This window comes from Paramisgurnus dabryanus, chromosome 24 (genome assembly GCF_030506205.2).
Source record: "Paramisgurnus dabryanus chromosome 24, PD_genome_1.1, whole genome shotgun sequence".
Classification (NCBI taxonomy): Eukaryota; Metazoa; Chordata; class Actinopteri; order Cypriniformes; family Cobitidae; genus Paramisgurnus; species Paramisgurnus dabryanus.
Genome location: NC_133360.1, coordinates 746,812 through 767,053, shown reverse-complemented (window position 1 = coordinate 767,053; position 20,242 = coordinate 746,812). Strand labels below are relative to the sequence as shown.

The 20,242-nt window shown below is 37.2% G+C and overlaps 1 long non-coding RNA gene across 4 annotated transcripts in view; it reads left to right on the top strand.

The window, feature by feature from the left end:
• The first annotated feature begins 446 nt into the window (after positions 1 to 446).
• The window catches only part of LOC135721090 (uncharacterized), a 25,152-nt gene continuing 5,356 nt past the window's right edge, over positions 447 to 20,242 (top strand). The window contains exons 1-9 of one of the 4 annotated variants that reach the window (XR_010521410.2): positions 447 to 805; positions 931 to 1,273; positions 2,399 to 2,470; positions 2,981 to 3,052; positions 3,685 to 3,759; positions 5,210 to 5,415; positions 5,534 to 6,612; positions 7,246 to 7,405; positions 9,526 to 11,596. This is a non-coding gene — a long non-coding RNA (uncharacterized lncRNA). Of the gene's footprint in view, positions 806 to 930; positions 1,274 to 2,398; positions 2,471 to 2,980; positions 3,053 to 3,684; positions 3,760 to 5,209; positions 5,416 to 5,533; positions 6,613 to 7,245; positions 7,406 to 9,525; positions 11,597 to 11,924; positions 12,106 to 20,242 lie in introns of those variants that run through there. The other 3 variants (XR_012335911.1, XR_012335913.1, XR_012335912.1) reach the window with 3 other exon arrangements.

The window sequence follows — 20,242 nt, the reverse complement described above, 5'->3', positions numbered from 1 at the left end:
AGCTTGTTATCAAGTCAATCACCCATTATTAAGGCAAGGTTCATGTCTTGAAAAACATAACGGAGAAAATAAATGGGACATACTCATATGTTCATATGTAAACCGAATGGAAGTCATAGAACTGAAATCTAGGGCTTTCATGATATTCAAAAAACCTTACTTTTAGTTTCAAGATTAGACAAGACCCTGTTTAATCATTTGTAAATATGTAATATATGTTATTAAATGACATATATTTATTTTTAATTTTTGTGTAATATTAAGCTGTACTGTCAAAATGAATTGTAGTATCTTGCAATGTTGCGACTGGCGAATCAAAATCAAGCATTTAAGAGTGCCGTGCAATAAACATATTTATAGCATGAAATGTTAGATGTTAAACATTAAATGAAAATAAATGTTTAGTCATCTGTGTTTCTGTCTAATGATTAAATGTTATCCTCTCTATAAATGAGCCTGTCTTAGTCATGCTGTTTGGGATAGTGACCAAGTTCTGCAGCGGTCATGCCCCCATTACCCAATGAAGAAAATTCTGCAGCTGCCTTGGAAGACCATCCTGATGGGAATAATGTTTATATGTCCGTATATGGCAAGGGTCTAAACTCTCCTCCTGGTGACCTACTGTCTTGACGATTTTAGCCCAACCCCAATCAAACACAGCCGAAGCAGCTAATCAAAGTGTTCAGGGTTGCTTGATAGTAACAGAAAGATGTGTTGGAGCTTGGTAGGAACTGAACTCTGCAGGATCGTAGCTTACCGGGAACAGGGTTGGAAACACCTGGTATATGGAGATAAAATTATTGCTGTATGGGGTTTTGAGTTCATAGGACTAAAAATGGCATGGTTTCATTTTCAGTGCATGTAATAGTCTTAACAGCCACATATATCATTGACCTATGGTTGTGTTTTTTCTGGTTTCTTTTTGTTTAGTTTAGAGGATTCGAGCAGTTGCAGAGCAGTAAGGTTAGTAAACTGCAGCACTGGGTTTGCCGTCCCTGCCAAAGGACACCATCTGTGCGGTGAGAAGTATAAGAGCGGCATCTTTACTGGTGTCTGCCTCCGATCTCATCAAACAACATCAGAGACGTTCCAAGAAAGAAAACAATGCTTTAAAATGTTTTTGATTAGGGAAAAAAATTGAAGTGTAAACTTTGGATAGAAGTGAACGGAACATGAGTGGTCTCTCTTGATCATAAATGAGGACAGATTACAGGACTTTAGAAGGCCTGAAGCCGTGATCATCTTGCGGAAGTGCTGCTTTATCTGTAGCCTGGTAAGCTTAACAAATATTGCATTTATTTTCAAATTCTTATGTAAATTATTAGGAAAGGCAAGTTTGTTTACATAGCACATTTCATACACAATGGCAATTCAAAGTGCTTTACAAGAAAAGGAAACATAAGAATATAAACTGGTTAGAAACACACTGTAAAAAATGTCAGTGAAATTAACTGTAAAATTGTGTGAATTCATGAAATCAAAATTTTGTAAACCAAAAAACAATGACATTTTGTTTCATTTACACTCATTTTTTTTGCAATTTCAAAAAAATACTGTTGTAAAACAGTGAACCATCAATTTTACAGTAGGGATATGTTAAAACAACCATATTTATTTGCACATTTAAATATAAGTGCAATTTAAACGGAGAAAAACTGTAATATAAAAAGGAGTCTAATGCAGTAAAAAGGGAAGCGTGTTACATTTTATTAATTCTATAATTTACAGATAATGTTCAATAACAGCAAAAATATTGTTAATATGAAGGATTAAAAAAATAGTTTGTATTATGAATTAAGTAGACCGGAGCTGCCTTCATGCCTCCGAAGTCAGCTGCCTAAGCTTTGGAACACAGCTTATCCTACTGTAGTTATGTATTCCATTTCCACATAAACAGTTTAAGGGTTATTAAGTATAATAATTATTGATAAGTATTTTTAACAATTTTATTTCATTCTTAATAAATTGTAAATCAAATAAAAAAATGTTTTATTCATTTACAGAATAATTTCATTAATGATGCATGCATGTGTAAAATTTCCATGTAAATAAACATCCGTGTTTAAATGTAAAAATATGAGCTCTGTGTGTATCCCTGGAGCTTTGCCTCATCCACTAAGCATTCGGATTATCGCGCTTATTTTAACCATAGACTGTACAAAATATGGACGTAGTGTCCGTGACGTCACCCATTGGTTTGTGAAGAGCATTTTTGAAGCTTAAAGTATGCGGTGCCATAGACAGTAAAAGAAATGGACACAGCAACCCCATTGGATTCAACGGAGACAAGTAAAGCACGCCTTTCCTGGGGGTCGGCGTACTGCGCAGACTCAAATCGAGCTTGATGACGTAGATGTGACATGAGCAACCTGTCTGACAATTGTAAATCTTCTAATAGCTGTGCCAAGAGAAATCTGAATCACCCACCGAATCTTGCAGAGACGGCGAGCGTGAACAGGAGCACATTTTGGTAAGTATTTTGATGCATTATTTTGTAATTTTGCATAGCATTTATTTTAAAATGTAATGCCAGTACGACATATTCTACGTACGCTTCACTGTGAAATCAACGTTTACTGCTCATATGTCCAGACAGCATAGATCATGTTTGGTGGATAGCATAAGTGACACTCACAGAAATTTTGTTTCTCAGTCTTCTGCTGTCATTGCATGTAATGATGCTTCCCAGACCTCAAATGATGAAACAAGTGACAACGTTGAACTGCCACAGAATTTTAAAGAGTCATTTCTTAGGAATGTTTGTTTACTTTACCTAAAATTGCAAGGGCAGCTCCTCCTTCCAGCTTCAACAATACAAACAATCGTTGAAGAGATGCAAAATGTGCATGATCTAGGACAGGATTACACTTTAAGGGAAATACGGTCACTTTTACAAAATGATATGTGTCTAACAGAGGATATTGTCACTAAAGTTTGTGATTGTGTAAAAAATTCAGATTTGTTCTCTTTCTGTCATCAGGGACCAGTGAGAACAGCATTTTCAAGAGCGCAGACATTCAAGCAAATGTTCAAGTACATAGAGCCTAAAAAGGTAAGCTTAGGAAATGATGAAAATATGACACAAAGGTTTGCATACTACATACCGGTAAAGCAAACATTAAGTAGCTTACTGCAGTCAGAATTCTGGAAGAATTCAATGTCACAAACGCCTTGTGAAACAGAATCAGATGTTTTCAGTGACATAAATGATGGCAAAAGCTTAAAGTCCAACCAGTTCTTCACTGAAAACCCAGAATGCCTGAAACTAATTCTTTACCAGGATGCTTTTGAAATTGTCAATCCCCTTGGCTCTGCTAAAAAAAAGCACAAAGTTTTAGCAGTTTATCTATCTGTGGCTAATTTACCTGCTTATCTGCGATCCAATACTGATCACATGTCCCTTGTCTTACTGTGTGTAGAGAATGACTTGAAACAGTTTGGATATGCTAACGTTTTCTCTGAGTTACTAGAGGATTTAAAAGATTTGGAAGAAAACGGAATAACTGTAGATGGTAAAATGATCAAAGGAGGTTTGTTTTGTATTGCCGGTGACAATTTGGGTTCGCACAGCATACTGTAGGGGGGTTTACAGAAAATTTCAGTCGTTCTCAGTACTTTTGCAGGTACTGCGAAATAACCAGAAATGAGTTTCAAAATGATGACCCCAATGTTTGTGGTCCACAGCGTACCCCTGACACTTACGATTCTGCTGTTTGTGATCTACAAACTGAAGACATTCAGGACTATAAAGGCATAAAGGTAAACTCTGATTTTAATACTCTAAAATCTTTCCATGTTTGCCATCCTGCTCTCCCACCGTGTTTAGGCCATGATATATTTGAGGGTGTGTTATCCTATGATGTTGCATTGTACTTAAAGTATTTCATTAAACAAAAGCAATGGTTTACATATTCAAATTTGAACCGCCGCATCAAGCAGTTTAAGTACAAATGAGCTGATGCTCTCACAAAGCCATGTGCTGTCAACTCTGGTCTGGCCAAGCTTTCAGGGCAAGCCATCCAGAACTGGAATTTTTTGAGATTGCTTCCAGTGTTAATAGGTGAAAAAGTGCAAAATCCAGAAGATGATGTGTGGCAGTTAACTCTCCAGCTTAAAGATATTGTTGATTTGATTTGTGCTCAGAAGATTTCATCATTTCACCCCCCTGATTAGACTGTGGACGATGCGTTTTGAAAGTAAACACAGCTACTTTAAGAGATGTGCTAGGCATTTAAAAAACTTCAAAAACATCTGCTTAACCCTATCTGAAAGACATCAAATGTTTCAGGCATATCTTTTAGCTGGACCAGGATGCAGTCAGCTTTTGCAAGTCAAAGACAGTTGCACATTTTACCCCAGCCTTTACAGTGATGCAATTAAACATGCAGTCAGAGAGTTTAGCTTTTCGGAAATTAATACTTGTGTATCCACAAACATAGTGTATAAAGGTACATCATATGAAAAGGGTAATTTCCTTGTGTCAGGAAATAATGAGACCATTGAATTTGGAGAACTTCTCATTATTTTAATTCAAAATGATGCCACTGTGTACTTTGTGATGGAAATACATAAAGCTGACTATCATTCTAAATACCATCTGTACTCTGTGACAAAACCGATCACCAGGTGGCTTTGTCTTAACATTAATGACTTGGTAGATTTTTATCCATTACCAACATACTTTGTTAATGGCCATCAAGTCATTCCACTGAAACACAGCATGTTGTTGAAATAGAGGAGAATAAAAGTTTTTGTTTACATAATATATGTGGGTGTAGTGTGTATAATAATTATGTATAAGTACACACACCCACAGTTGCATGTGTATATACATGTTTATATTTATATATAATTTATATTATATATAAATATTTATAATTTAAAAAAAATTTCCTTAAAATTATACATGTATGTACTGTATGTGTGTGTGTGTGTGTATTTATATATACATAAGTATTATATACAGTACACCCACATATATTATGTAAACAACAACTTTTATTCTGCAAACGATAAGTCGCGATCGTTATGGACTGCATTTTATGGAATATGAAAATATGAGTTTTGAGTAATGAGTTTTATTTTACTATTAGATGTACAGACAATACTTAAAAATGTCAAACACATTGTTTACTTTAAAAAAAAAATACAGCTCCACTTATATGTACAGTGTTCACTGAAAGTCTAATTACTGCTTACTTGATTCCAGAAATGACTGACTCAGAAAAGACATTTCTACACACCACCATCACTGACATCTTGCCTGACCTTCCAGAGGTGACAAAACATATTTTAGAAGAGACCTTGCAGTCTCTTTGTGTGGAGACGATTTTAGGTTTATTGAAGAAGCTGATTTGCTGTCAGCATTGAGGCCAGTTCAAGCCCGCAAAGTCCTTGCTGCTTTGAAATTGAGGTGTAAGTCATGTTTCGCAATACAGAATATAACTAGTGCCCATTGTAACCATAAATCATCTAAAAAGTTGGAAATATAAATTTTTTACATTATGTTTATAATAATTTTTATGTTTTGCAGGTCAGACTCCTGAAAGCAGCAGCTCATCTGGTGATGCCTTGCCAGGGCCTTCAACAAGTTTTTGTTCATTTTCACCCCAAAGTTCACAATCAACCTCTCCCATCAGCTCCCAAAACCCTAATATAGACTGGATGGACACCTTTCTGATTCCATGGGATAAGTTACCAGAGGAACTGCTACAAATATTTGAAAGAGGAAACCGACCTAGTCCACGTATGAGAAGAGAGATGGTCCGGATTGTGGTTCGGGAGATGATACAAAAAAATCGTTGCCCAAGTACGAAGCTTTCTAATGAAGTTGCCAAGAAGATGGTAGCAAAATATCCTAAATCTCTGCAAGACGTAATTGAGGGAGAGGTGGTTGGGCTAGGGTACCACTCTTTGGCTAAGCAGTTGCAGTACAGGATAGAAAATGTGAAACGATGTACAACCCCAAAAATAAGGAAAAGAAAATGTTGCTCTGATGAGTGTGACACCGATGAAATCTCTCCAGAACAGAGAGCCGCAATGCAAGATACTTATGGCTGCATTAACTGGCATTTAAAATTCCTGCCCCTTGGAGAGACAGAAGAGAGCCAGCGAGAAAAGAAAGAACAACTGAAAAGGATGTTTCTGCGAACTGAAACAAATGCAGAGGAGGTCAAGCATCTAATGAAGTTGACTTTCTATACACAGCGTAAACAAGTCAACCAAGGGGAAAATATGAAACATCTCCTCAAAAAGAGTGGCCATTTTGGTTCAGCGAGCTTGGCATGACAGTCCACTTTAAGGAACTTACTGGAATTGGGCTCATAGAAACTTTCACACGGAATGTGGTTCTGAAGGGGAAACGACTCTTGAACTACTTCAATACTGTTGGTGTAAACAAGAACAAAAAGTTCCTACAGGCTGTAACGAACTTGAAAGTGATCAGGGGAGAGCTGAGTGATGGCTCTAAAGATGTCAAAGAGATGTTGCTGTTTTTGTTGGCTTACTTTAATGATAAGGAAGACACAATGTTTTGTTAAGTGGAGGACACCTGCCTGCCAGAGGAAGTACCGATGGGTCAAGTTCATCTGACTCCCAGCCTTGTTGTATGTGGTAAGTAAATTTTTTCCCGTTCTTTTAATTTGTCTTGTTTCTCAAATTTTTTTCATCCACTTCCTGAGGTATTTGTACACCCCAGGTGAAAAAGTAGTACACTTCCATACTTAAAGTGCTCTATTTTCGCACACTAATTTTGTACTTCATATACTAAAAATTCATCTTTAGTACTTTTTAAGATGTTTTTAAGATTATCTAAGTGTACTTCACTGTGCTATTTTGAGACACCATGAATATGAACTAAAATGCACTTTTAACATACTATCTCTGTATTAAAAAAAATGTATTTATTTAACACTTGTATTAAACTTGAACCCAACTTTCATACAAAGAGGGGTTTAAGTTTCCTACAAGTGGTACCTAAATACATTTTTTAAATACATTTTTAGCACATTTTAGTTTATATTTATGGTGTCTCAAAAAACACAGTTAAGTACACTTGGATGTTTTTAAGATTATCTTAAGAAGTACTAAAGAAGAACTTTTAGTATATTAGGTAAAAAATTAGTACTCGAAAATAGAGCACTTTAAGTACACTATGGAAGTGTACTACTTTTTCACCTGGGACATTGGGATATTGTTGTGCAACGTGTTTTGCTGTATGTTTAATGTAATTTTTTTTCCTTTTAGGTTGATTGTGTTTTTCTGCGAAGCGGTTCATGCTATGTGTGGATCAAAACATTGTTCACAACAATATCCCCTCCTTCATTTCCGCAGTGTGCTTGATGTTTGGCAGCTTTAATATACACTACCCATCACAGCTGGCATCAACTCTTGAGTTTATGCAGAGGTATGTGTTCTTCGATAGAACTATTTTGCTTTCTTGTTCCGAAAAAAATTACTGTAGCTGGCTGCTTGACTTAGGGCTACGGGGACTTTTACGATTATATGTGGTTAATAGCCACTGTAGTAATATTTTCTTATTTAGGGTTAGGTTTAAAACTTCAAGGCCTGGTTTCAAAGACAAGGCTTAGCTTAATGGGATAGTTCGGACAAAAATGGTAATTAACTTATGATTTACTCACCCTCAAGCCATCCAAGATGCATATGTCCCTCATTTTTCAGACAAACACATTTCCAGTTATTTTTAAAAATGTCCTACATCTTCCAATTTTAAGTGTACAAATATTAGGTCCACCTCCTTCAAGCCCAAAGAATGTGCCTTTATCATTTTACAAAAATAATCCAAAGGGATCCAGAGGGATAAATCAAGGCCTTCTGAGGTTTATCCACGATTTTCTCTTAGAAATATCCATATTCAAAACTTTACAAAGGAAAATGATGAGCGTCTGGTAATGCCACCCTCTTAGTTCTTCTGCATTCAGGAGAGTGTTTTAGCGTAGTGTACACACTTTTCGTTGCAACATACCACAACCCTCCACATTTGTCATAAGTCACTAAGAAATGTGCGTACACTACACTAAAACACTCTTCTGAATGCAGAGGAGACTGAGATGGCGGCATTATGGCAGGCTACATATTTTTGTTTGTATAGTTTTAAACATGGACATTTCTCTTTCAAAATCATATCAGTTACCCACATAAAGCCTTTATTCGTCCTCCGGAGCTGTGTGGATTACTTTTGTGAAGGATGGTTGCACATTCTTTGGCTTAAAGAAGGTTGAGCCCATATTAATTTTTTATAAAGATTGGAATAGATAGAAATTTTAAAAAATATCTGAATATGTGTTCGTATGGAAAAGTAAAGAGATACAGTTTGTCAAAAAAATGAGTACACCCCTCACATTTCAGCAAACATTCTAGTATATCTTCTCAAGTGACAATACTACAGAAATAAAATGTGTATATATTTAGCAATGTGCTTGTTGTGTAGCAGTAAAGATTTATTGGCTTCAAAAACAGACGCATGAGTGCTGCAAACATTGCTTTACAGGTTGCAGAAGAAGGTCAGATAGTCCGTGCTCAGACCATACACAGCAGACTGCAACAGTTTGGTTTGCATGACCAACACCACACATGCTGGACTCCATCTGAGCCAAACAAGTTTATGTTTAAGTTTTGTCTCATAGACCACAGGACATGGTTCCAGTAATTCATCCTCTTGGACAAGTTGTCTTGGGCAAACTGTTTGTTTGCTTTCTTGTGAGCCAGTTTCAGAAGAGGCTTCCATCTGGGATGATGGCCATTCAAACCCTTATTGTTGCAGTGTGCTGTGTTTGGTCTGAGCACTGACAGTCTGACCTTCCACTTCTGTACTGTAACTCAGTTTTATGATGTTCCTTATCTTCTTATAGCCTTGGCCATCTTTGTGGAAAGCAACAATTATATTTTGCAAATCCTTGGAATTTTTTGTCATGAGGTGCCATGTTCAACATCCAGTCGTCTGTATGAGAGAATTGCATTAAAAGCATCAAATTTGAACAGTTCTAATACAAGACACGCGCATTTGTATGGTTTGGTCAAGCAGATAAAAACATGAAGATGACGAATAGGACATGTGGCTTTGCATGGTTACACGATATACATCTATTATCACTTACAGTGTACTCACTTAATATTATTTGACAATAAGAGCTAGATTGTAGTATCTGTAGTATTGTCCCTTGAGAAGATATCCAAAAATATATGCTGAAATGTGAGGGGTGTACTCAATTTTGTGATATACTATATGTAGCTTGAGGGTGAGAGAAAATCATTGTCTAATTTTCATTTTTGGCCAAATTATGACTTTAAGCCAGTACTAGGCCTTGGTTAAATTTGTTAAATATGTCAGAGACAAAACATTACTGATGCGCATCTTTAGACAAAAGTACATTATGGCACTGACACAGTTTTAAATATGTCTGTGAAACCATGGCCAAAACTAATTATTTATATCTTGAATAAAAGAAATTCTAAAGTTACTGTTACTAACCTATTTAAAATTTGCCTCTCTTTTCCTCTCCAAAGGTGTTTTTTTTCCATCAACCCAGAGAAGGGCACTAAGGTGGAGAAGACAAACACATCACGTCTCCATGTAAATATTGGTATATTTGTTTTATTGCATGTAAAGAGGAAAATGCAATGATCCTTAAAAGGTGTTAAAACTTCTGTGCATTGAACACCCTTAATTGTTTTTTACGGAAGATGATTAGGGCCACTGGTGAATTATTTTTTTTAAATTCTGACTTTAAACTCAGAAATCTGACTTTAAACTCAGAATTCTGACTTTAATCTCAGAATTCTGACTTTAATCTCAGAATTCTGAGATTGAAGTCAGAATTCTGAGAATAAAGTCAGAATTCAAATATTTTTTTCACCAGTGGCCCTAATCCTCTTCCGTAGTTTTTAATAGTTTAAAGAGAAAAGCTTATTTCTTTCATTGACTTTCTTTGTCTTTTTCTCTTTGAGTCAGTGATGATCAAGATAATCATTTTTTTTTTTTGTAGATGATGTTTGTGTTGTTTGTAAAAAAAGTACAGTACACATTACAAATTTGTATGTTAACAAATGACAGATGTTTTGTCCAATAATTTGATGTGAATAAATTGTTCCAAAGCCATTTTCATGATTATTTTGAGAGAGCTGCAGCCTTTTTCTGTGAAATAAACCTACATTTTTGAATAAATATACTTAAAATGTATGTATTTATTACAATGAAAACATGTAAATTAATCAGGTGTTTTACAAAAATATGGTGGCAAAGCAGCAGCCTTTTTCTGTGAAATAAACCTATATTTTTGAATAAATATACTTAAAATGTATGTATTTATTACAGTGAAACCATGTAAATTCACCAGGTATTTCACAAAATAATTTTGATGAAGCAGCAGCCTTTTTCTGTGAAATAAAACTATATTTTTGAATAAATATACTTAAAATGTATGTATTTATTACAATGAAAACATGTAAATTAATCAGGTGTTTCACAAAAATATGGTGGCAAAGCAGCAGCCTTTTTCTGTGAAATAAACCTATATGTTTGAATAAATATACTTAAAATGTATGTATTTATTACAATTAAAACATGTAAATTAATCAGGTGTTTCACAAAAATATGGTGGCAAAGCAGCAGCCTTTTTCTGTGAAATAAACCTATATGTTTGAATAAATATACTTAAAATGTATGTATTTATTACAATTAAAACATGTAAATTAATCAGGTGTTTCACAAAAATATGGTGGCAAAGCAGCAGCCTTTTCTGTGAAATAAACCTATATTTTTGAATAAATATACTTAAAATGTATGTATTTATTACAGTGAAACCATGTAAATTCAACAGGTATTTCACAAAATAATTTTGATGAAGCAGCAGCCTTTTTCTGTGAAATAAAACTATATTTTTGAATAAATATACTTAAAATGTATGTATTTATTACAATGAAAACATGTAAATTAATCAGGTGTTTCACAAAAATATGGTGGCAAAGCAGCAGCCTTTTTCTGTGAAATAAACCTATATGTTTGAATAAATATACTTAAAATGTATGTATTTATTACAATTAAAACATGTAAATTAATCAGGTGTTTCACAAAAATATGGTGGCAAAGCAGCAGCCTTTTTCTGTGAAATAAACCTATATGTTTGAATAAATATACTTAAAATGTATGTATTTATTACAATTAAAACATGTAAATTAATCAGGTGTTTCACAAAAATATGGTGGCAAAGCAGCAGCCTTTTCTGTGAAATAAACCTATATTTTTGAATAAATATACTTAAAATGTATGTATTTATTACAGTGAAACCATGTAAATTCACCAGGTATTTCACAAAATAATTTTGATGAAGCAGCAGCCTTTTTCTGTGAAATAAAACTATATTTTTGAATAAATATACTTAAATGTATGTATTTATTACAATGAAAACATGTAAATTAATCAGGTGTTTCACAAAAATATGGTGACAAAGCAGCAGCCTTTTTCTGTGAAATAAACCTATATGTTTGAATAAATATACTTAAAATGTATGTTTTTCTTACAGTGAAACCGTGTAAATTTACCAGGTATTTCACAAAATAATTTTGATGAAGCAACAGCATTTTTCTGTGAAATAAACCTATATTTTTGAATAAATATACTTAAAATGTATGTATTTCTTAAAGTGAAAACATGTAAATTTTACATTTTTTCCTCTTAAAGAGAATCTGTAATTTTTACCAAATTGTTCTGGCAACCACAGCTGCCAAAAAGTTTTTGTAAAAACAACAAGAAATTTTTTACAGTGCAAGATAAATAAAAAGAATTACAATAGTACAATAAAAAACAGATATACCTAAACACTTAAACACCCCTTATTTGGAAGTTATATTTTTGTTGTATTTCTTCATGAATTCATCTATTTTGTCCCCATGCCGCCTTCTCATAGCATTCACCATGTCAGATGTCTCCTCTATCTTCCCCCATGCTGTTCACTTTCCATTTTTTTACAGACTCTTTCGCAATTTCTGCCCTGTGGCCCGTCACACTGAACGTTTTTGGAATGGAATTCTCGTGCTGTAGACTATGCACCAGACTATTTTGCAAATACTGCCGTGTTAGTCTAAACACCCTGGCCATGATAGACTGAGACAAGACAGAATAAATGCCTAAAAAAGGAGAATGTGATGTTTTACTTGAGAATTATAAATGTGATCTAAAAAAAACTGTTTAAAATGTTTTTAAAAGAATAAAACGGGAGTAAAAGTGTTTTGAATTAAAATAGTGCATATAAAATATAGTGCAATCAGTTCGGACTCAGCATAGTGCTCATTCAGTAAATGCATAGCTAAACAGATGTGTTTGAGTCTGGATTTGAATCTGACTACTGTTGGAGTACATCTGATCTCCTCTGGAAGCTGGTTCCAGCTGCGACTGGCATAATAGCTAAAAGCTGACTCTCCTTGCTTTGAGTGAACCCTTGGTATTTCTAGCTGATGTGATCCTAATGATCTGAGTGATCTGTTGGGTTTATATTCAATGAGCATATCAGCAATGTCCTAGTCCCATTGAGTGATTTATATACCATTAATAATACTTTAAAATCAATCCTAAATGAAACTGGGAGCCAGTTTAAAGACCTGAGGACTGGTGTGATATGTCCTGGCAGCAGCGTTCTGGATGAGCTGCAGCTGTCTTATGGTCTTTTTTGGAAGGCCAGTGAGGAGGCCATAACAATAATCCACCCTGCTGGTGATGAAAGCATGAACAAGTTTCTCTAAGTCTTGTCTGGAAACAAAGCATCTAATTCTTGCGATATTTTTTGAGATGATAATATGCTGATTTAGTTATTGCTTTGACATGACTACTGAAACTAAGGTCAGACTCCAGAATCATACCAAGATTCCTGACTTGATTTTTAGTTGTTTGACCCCTAGTGTCAAGGTATGCACGCACCTTGAGAACTTCATCTTTGTTTCCAAACGCAATGACTTCAGTTTTCTCTTTGTTTAACTGCAGAAAGTTTTGGCACATCCAACTGTTAACTTCATCAATGCATTGGCACAGGGAGTCAATGGGGCTGTAGTCTTTAAATGATCTGAGTGTTGTCTGCATAACTGTGATAGCCAATTTGGTTCTCTCTCATTATTTGGCTCAGTGGGAGCATATACAGTATGAACAGGACTGACATAAGAATCAAGCCTTGCGGGACTCCGCATGTCATGGATCTTCACTCAGATTTATGGCCACCTATACTCACATAATAACCTGAACCATGAACAAGTATGACCTGAACCATTTTAGGACCATCCCAAAAAGCCCGACCCAGTTTTCCAGCAGATTGGTCTGTAGTTGCTCAACACAGTGTTATCCAGGTTGCTTTTTTTCAGGAGGGGCTTAACAACTGCAGTTTTAAGGGACTTTGGAAAAGTCCCAGAGATAAGTGATGAATTTACCACTTCTAGGAGATCTGCTTCTAAACAGTTAAAGACACTTTTGAAAAAAGATGTTGGGAGTGTGTCAAGGGCGCAGGTTGATGTTTTAAGATGCTGTACTGTTTCTTCCAAAATTTTACCTTCAACTGCTTTGAAATCAGACATAGTAACTACTTTCTGATGTTGTGGTCTGATTTGTCTGACCCTGGCGCAGATCAAGGATGTGCTGATCACCTTTCTGATATTATTGATTTTCTCAGAGAAGAAGTTAGAAAACTCACTACATTTGCTGTCTGAGAGCATTTCACTTGGAATGTGACTTGGGGGGGGGGGGTTGTTAGTCTCTCTATAGTAGCAAAAAGAGTGCGTGTGTTATTTATGTTGTTGTTTATAATATTTGAAAAGAAAGTCTGTCTACCTTTGCCCAGTTCCACACCGAAAGCACAAAGGCTGTCTTTATAGATATTATATATAGATATTGCCTGAATTTAAGATGACATTTTAATCTGTTCCTTAAAGGAATAGTCTACTCTTTTGCCATATTAAACTATGTTATTACCTCAACTTAAACAAATTAATACATATCTATCTTTTTTCAATGCGTGCACTGTACAGCGCGTCGTGAATGTGTTAGCATTTAGCCTAGACCCATTCATTCCTATGGTACCAAACAGGGAAGCCACCAAACACTTCCGTGTTTTCCCTATTTAAAGACTGTTACATGAGGAGTTATACCAGTGAGTATGGTGCCACAAAATAAAACTTTTTGGTACACGAAAGCGCGAAAAACGCAACCCGACCATACATAACAACCCGTTTGACTAAGGCTGGAGGCCCCACTGTCGTCGTTAATGCAGGTTCAGTGGCAAACGGGTCTGTATGGCATACTATTCATAAGACTTACGATAGCGCCAAAATCGCAACCCGACCATACGTGCCAACCCGTTTGACTAAGGCTGGAGGCCCCACTGTCGTCGTTAATGCAGGTTCAGTGGCAAACGGGTCTGTATGGCATACTATTCACAAGACACACGAAAGCGCGAAAAACGCAACCCGACCATACATACCAACCCGTTTGACTAAGGCTGGAGGCCCCACTGTCGTCGTTAATGCAGGTTCAGTGGCAAACGGGTCTGTATGGCATACTATTCATAAGACTTACGATAGCGCCAAAATCGCAACCCGACCATACGTGCCAACCCGTTTGACTAAGGCTGGAGGCCCCACTGTCGTCGTTAATGCAGGTTCAGTGGCAAACAGGTCTGTATGGCATACTATTCATAAGACTTACGATAGCGCCAAAATCGCAACCCGACCATACGTGCCAACCCGTTTGACTAAGGCTGGAGGCCCCACTGTCGTCGTTAATGCAGGTTCAGTGGCAAACGGGTCTGTATGGCATACTATTCACAAGACACACGAAAGCGCGAAAAACGCAACCCGACCATACATAACAACCCGTTTGACTAAGGCTGGAGGCCCCACTGTCGTCGTTAATGCAGGTTCAGTGGCAAACGGGTCTGTATGGCATACTATTCATAAGACTTACGATAGCGCCAAAATCGCAACCCGACCATACGTGCCAACCCGTTTGACTAAGGCTGGAGGCCCCACTGTCGTCGTTAATGCAGGTTCAGTGGCAAACGGGTATGTATGGCATACTATTCACAAGACACACGAAAGCGCGAAAAACGCAACCCGACCATACATACCAACCCGTTTGACTAAGGCTGGAGGCCCCACTGTCGTCGTTAATGCAGGTTCAGTGGCAAACGGGTCTGTATGGCATACTATTCACAAGACACACGAAAGCACCAAAATCGCAACCCGACCATACGTGTCAAACAGTTTGACTAAGTCCGGAAGCCCCACTGTCGTTAATGCAGGTTCAGTGGCAAACGGTGGCAAACTATTTAATGCAATTCATTTTAAGTGTTCATGCAGAAAAGGTTTTTATTTATTTATTTGGTTGGTCTGTGTTATGACCGTGAGTGCTTTGTTCCGTGCAAATAACTATTGCGAGTTAAGAACCTTTACTAGACAAATTATGCGAATGCTTTGTTGAAGAGAAAAGTTTTAAGTCTAGATTTAAAATGATCGACTGTGTCTGATTCTCGGACATCGGTTGGTAAATCATTCCAGAGCTTAGGGGCTAAGTAGGAAAAGGATCTTCCACTTTTAGACACTTTTGATAGTCTAGGGATAATCAATAGGCCAGAATTTTGCGACCGTAGTGTGCGTGATGGATTGTATTCTGATAGTAATTCTCTAAGATATGAGGGTGCTAAGCCATTTAAAGCTTTGTAGGTGATTAGTGATATTTTAAATTGGATGCGATATTTAACTGGTAGCCAGTGTAAAGATGCCAGAATTGGGCTTATGTGGTCATACTTCTTAGATCGAGTAAGTACCCTTGCAGAAGCGTTTTGAACTAGCTGAAGCTTGTTGACCTGATTTGAATGGCATCCCCCGAGTAGCGAGTTACAATAGTCTATTCTAGAGGTCATAAAAGCATGAATAAGCTTCTCTGCGTCAGATGTAGACAGTATATGGCGTATTTTTGAGATATTTCTAAGATGGAAGAATGCTGTGCGGCAGACGTTGGCGATATGACTATCAAAGGATAAGTTGCTGTCGAACATCACACCTAAGTTCCTAACCGTGGAAGATGGCACCACAGTACAGCCATCTATGTGCAATTTGTAATCTGACATATTATGTTTGTAGCGATTTGGTTCAATAATAAGTACCTCTGTCTTATTGGAGTTGAGCTTAAGAAAGTTATGTGCCATCCAGTCACTAACATCGCTAATGCAGTCTTTTAGCCTAGAAAACGTGTGTGTTTCGCTGGGATGCGAGGAGATGTAAAGCTGGGTATCATCCGCATAGCAGTGAAAACTTATGTTATGTTTCCTGATAATGTCTCCTAGGGGTAACATGTATAACGAGAACAGGATAGGACCTAAAACTGATCCCTGCGGTACACCGTATTTAACCAGGGAGTGATATGACTCTTCCTCATTTACATAAACAAAGTGATAGCGATTGGTTAGATATGACCTAAACCAGGCTAGCGCCTGACCACTGATACCAACATAGTTTTCTAGTCTATTGAGTAGGATTCTGTGATCTATTGTGTCAAAGGCTGCACTAAGGTCTAGTAATATAAGGATTGAGATTTCACCACGATCGGATGTTAATAGGAGGTCATTTGTAACTCTAAGCAACGCTGTCTCTGTGCTATGGTGGGGCCTGAATCCTGATTGGAACTTTTCATATGTACTATTATTTGTCAAGAATGTGCGTAACTGGCTTGCCACTACCTTTTCTAATATTTTCGAAAGAAAAGGGAGATTTGAGATTGGTCTAAAGTTATTAAGTTCTCCTTGGTCAAGCTGTGGTTTTTTAATCAGCGGTTTAATAACTGCTAGTTTGAAAGCTGTTGGAACGTATCCTATTTCTAGCGATGAGTTAAAGATATTTAGAACCGGGGTTGACACTACAGGGAATACTTCTTTAAGTAGTTTTGTGGGAACGGGGTCTAATATACAGGACGATGATTTGGATGATGTGACTAGTTTAGAGAGCTCATCTATTGTAGTAGGTTTAAATGAATCAAGATGTTCGTATGGTAGTCTAGTGTTAAGTGAACTAATGGGTAGAGTGGTGGCTGCCTGGGTAGCTACGATGTTTTCCCTAATAGCCGAAATTTTGTTAGAAAAGAAGTTCATGAAGTCGTTACTATTGTGTTGAAGTTTACTATTGGTTTCTGTTTGTTCTTTTTTTCTAGTCAGTTTCGCAACTGTGCTAAAGAGGAAACGAGGGTTATTATGATTCTCATTTATAAGCTTGCTAAGATATGTAGATCTGGCGGTTTTAATAGCCTGTCTGTAGTGTTTAACACTCTGTTTCCATGCTGCGCGCCATACTTCTAACTTTGTGCTTCTATAATTTCTTTCCATTTTTCTAGCTGCCTTTTTAAGGGCTGCTGTGTGATGGTCATACCATGGAGCTGGCGGTTTTTCTTTGAATCTCTTTTTTCGAATGGGAGCAACGGCATCCAATGTGTTAGAACAGACATTGTTTAGGTTTTCTATTTCAATATCTAGATCGTCACAGTTATCTGCTACATGTTTCATTTGGGACAGGTCTGGAAGAGTGCTAATAAAGCTATCTTTAGTGGTGGAAATTATTGTTCTGGCTAGTCGGTAGCATGTTGTAGATTGAGTGATCCTATCTAGAAGTACAGTGTATGACACAAGGTAATGGTCAGAAACTGCATCACTCTGAGGTGATTTTTCGACGTCATTAATATTGAGTCCGAGTGACAGAATTAAGTCTAATGTGTGATTACGAGTATGCGTTGGCCCTGTCACGTTTTGTCTAATATTGAGAGAATTTAGAACATCTATAAACGCACGTCCTAATGCATCTTTTGGGTTGTCCACATGGACATTAAAATCACCAACAATAAGAGCTTTATCTACAGTGACTACAAGCTCAGATAGGAAATCTGCTATTTCATTAAGGAAATCTGCATGGTGGCCCGGTGGTCTATAGATTGTCGCTAAAGCAAAAGAAAGCTGTTTGTGGTTACGATCAGTTATTTCCATATTTAACAACATTACTTCAAATGATTTAAATTTTAGCTCAGATTTTTGGTTTACTTTAAACATTGTGTTGTATATTGTAGCTACACCACCCCCCTCTCCCCTTTAATCGAGGTTCGTGTTTATAATAATAGTCTTGTGGGGTGGATTCATTTAAACTAATGTAGTCGTCTGCTTTAAGCCAGGTTTCTGTTAAACAGAGTACATCTAAGTTTGGTCTGTAATTATTTCATTGACAATAGGTTCTTTATTGGTAAGCGATCTAATGTTAAGAAGGCCGAATTTTAAGATTCGAGATTCATCTGTTAATGTATTGTTTTCTAATTTTATTTGAATCAGATTTGTACCAGATGTAACAAGCGGTGCCCTGTATTTATTTGTTCGGGGAACAGATACAGTTGAAATGTGCTGATATTTCGGTAAGATTGACTCGAAGTGCTATAAGTGGTCTTGACATATCACGGCAGCTAACAGATGGACGGTTAAGCCGATCCGTCTGTTTCCTGACCTGGGCCCTGGATAGTCATACTATATCAGAATTAAGACTATTGATCAGATTTTTAGTGAGTATAGCACTTCCTTCCGATGACGGATGAAGGCCATCTCGGGTTAGGAGAAATGGTCTTCCCCAGAAATGCTTCCAATTGTCTATAAACCCTACGTTATGCTGAGGGCACCACTTTGACATCCATCCATTGAGAGACACTAATCTACTATGTGTTTCATCTCCCCGGTAGGCGGGGAGGGGACCAGAGCATATTACATTGTCTGACATTGTTTTTGCAATTTCACACATCTCCTTAATATTATCTTTGGTGATTTCCGACTGGCGGAGCCTAGTGTCATTCGTGCCGGCGTGAATAACAATCTTAGAAAACTTCCGCTTAGCATTAGCCAGCACTTTAAGTTTGGATCTAATGTCAGACGTTCTGGCTCCCGGTATACAGTCGACTATGGTGTTTGGTGCCTCAATGTTAGTGTTCCTGAGTATAGAATCTCCAATGACCAGGGCACTTTTAAAAGGTGTTTCAGCTGGTATACTCCTTAGGGGATCGAATCTGTTAGAAATTGTCGTTACGTTATGGGTCTTAGAAGGACGCCTTAGATGACTATGCCGCCTAACAGTCACCCAGTTTGACCGCCGACTTGACTCTGATGACGGAACCGAGCCATGTGTATTTTGATAAACACTATGCGCGCTCGATACAGTATTTGTAATATTTATATTAGCATCTGATGTCGGAACCAAGCCATTAGTCTTTTCGCTCGATAGATTATTTGCGACAGTAACATTAGCGGTTTTGCTATCCTCAACTAGCGTTCAGATGCGCGATTCTAGTTCAGCAACCTTCTCAGTTAACCTTAATACTTCAATACACTTAGTGCATGTAAACCCCTCTATGCTAACAGCAGAAGCTAAACTATACATGTGGCAAGTAGTACATGTTACAATAACAAGCGGAGTCTTACCGCTTTCATGCTGGGCGATGGCGTCTTCGTTTACCCGAACGCGGTCCCCGGAGCTGCATCGCGTGGGGTGTTTGGTTGTGACACGCCTCGGTCGCCTGCGAACGTCTGGGGTCAGGGTGATGTTTGGCTTGCTGAATCTGCGAAGGCCGGGCAGCGGTTCCTCCACAGCTTCCCGATCGCTTTCATGTCGTTCACGGTCCGTGAAGCTGCATCGCGTGGAATGCATGTTTGTTGCTCGCTTGTGGACGTTGGAAGGCAGGGTGAAGTGGGCGCTGTACCTCGCCTTGGATCTGCTAAAACCGGGAAACAACTCCTCCACAGCTTCCCGCTCAGGTGAGGATAGGTCAGAAAAGCATATATCAGATGAATCCGCCATTAGATCGGAAAATGCTAGCTTCAGCCTCCACCGTGAGGATGCTAGCGGGCTATATGCTAACTGTTTATTAGTGATAAATAGTTTCACGTGGTAGTACTGCTCAATAATCGTCACGGTAAAGTATTCCTATGTAAAACTAATAAGTTATATTATATAAATAGGAATAAGATGGTAAAAAAAAGCTTTTAGATTAGTCAGTTGTTATTGTTTATTGACTTTATCAGCATCGTTACAGGTACCCAAAGACATTTGTCATAAGGGGACACTGAATTATTTTGCTGTTACAATGAATGTCAAAGCATATTTACTCAAGTTAAAATACAAGATTAAAAGAAAAAGAAGAATAAAATACTTAATAAAGGTATACAAAGTCGAT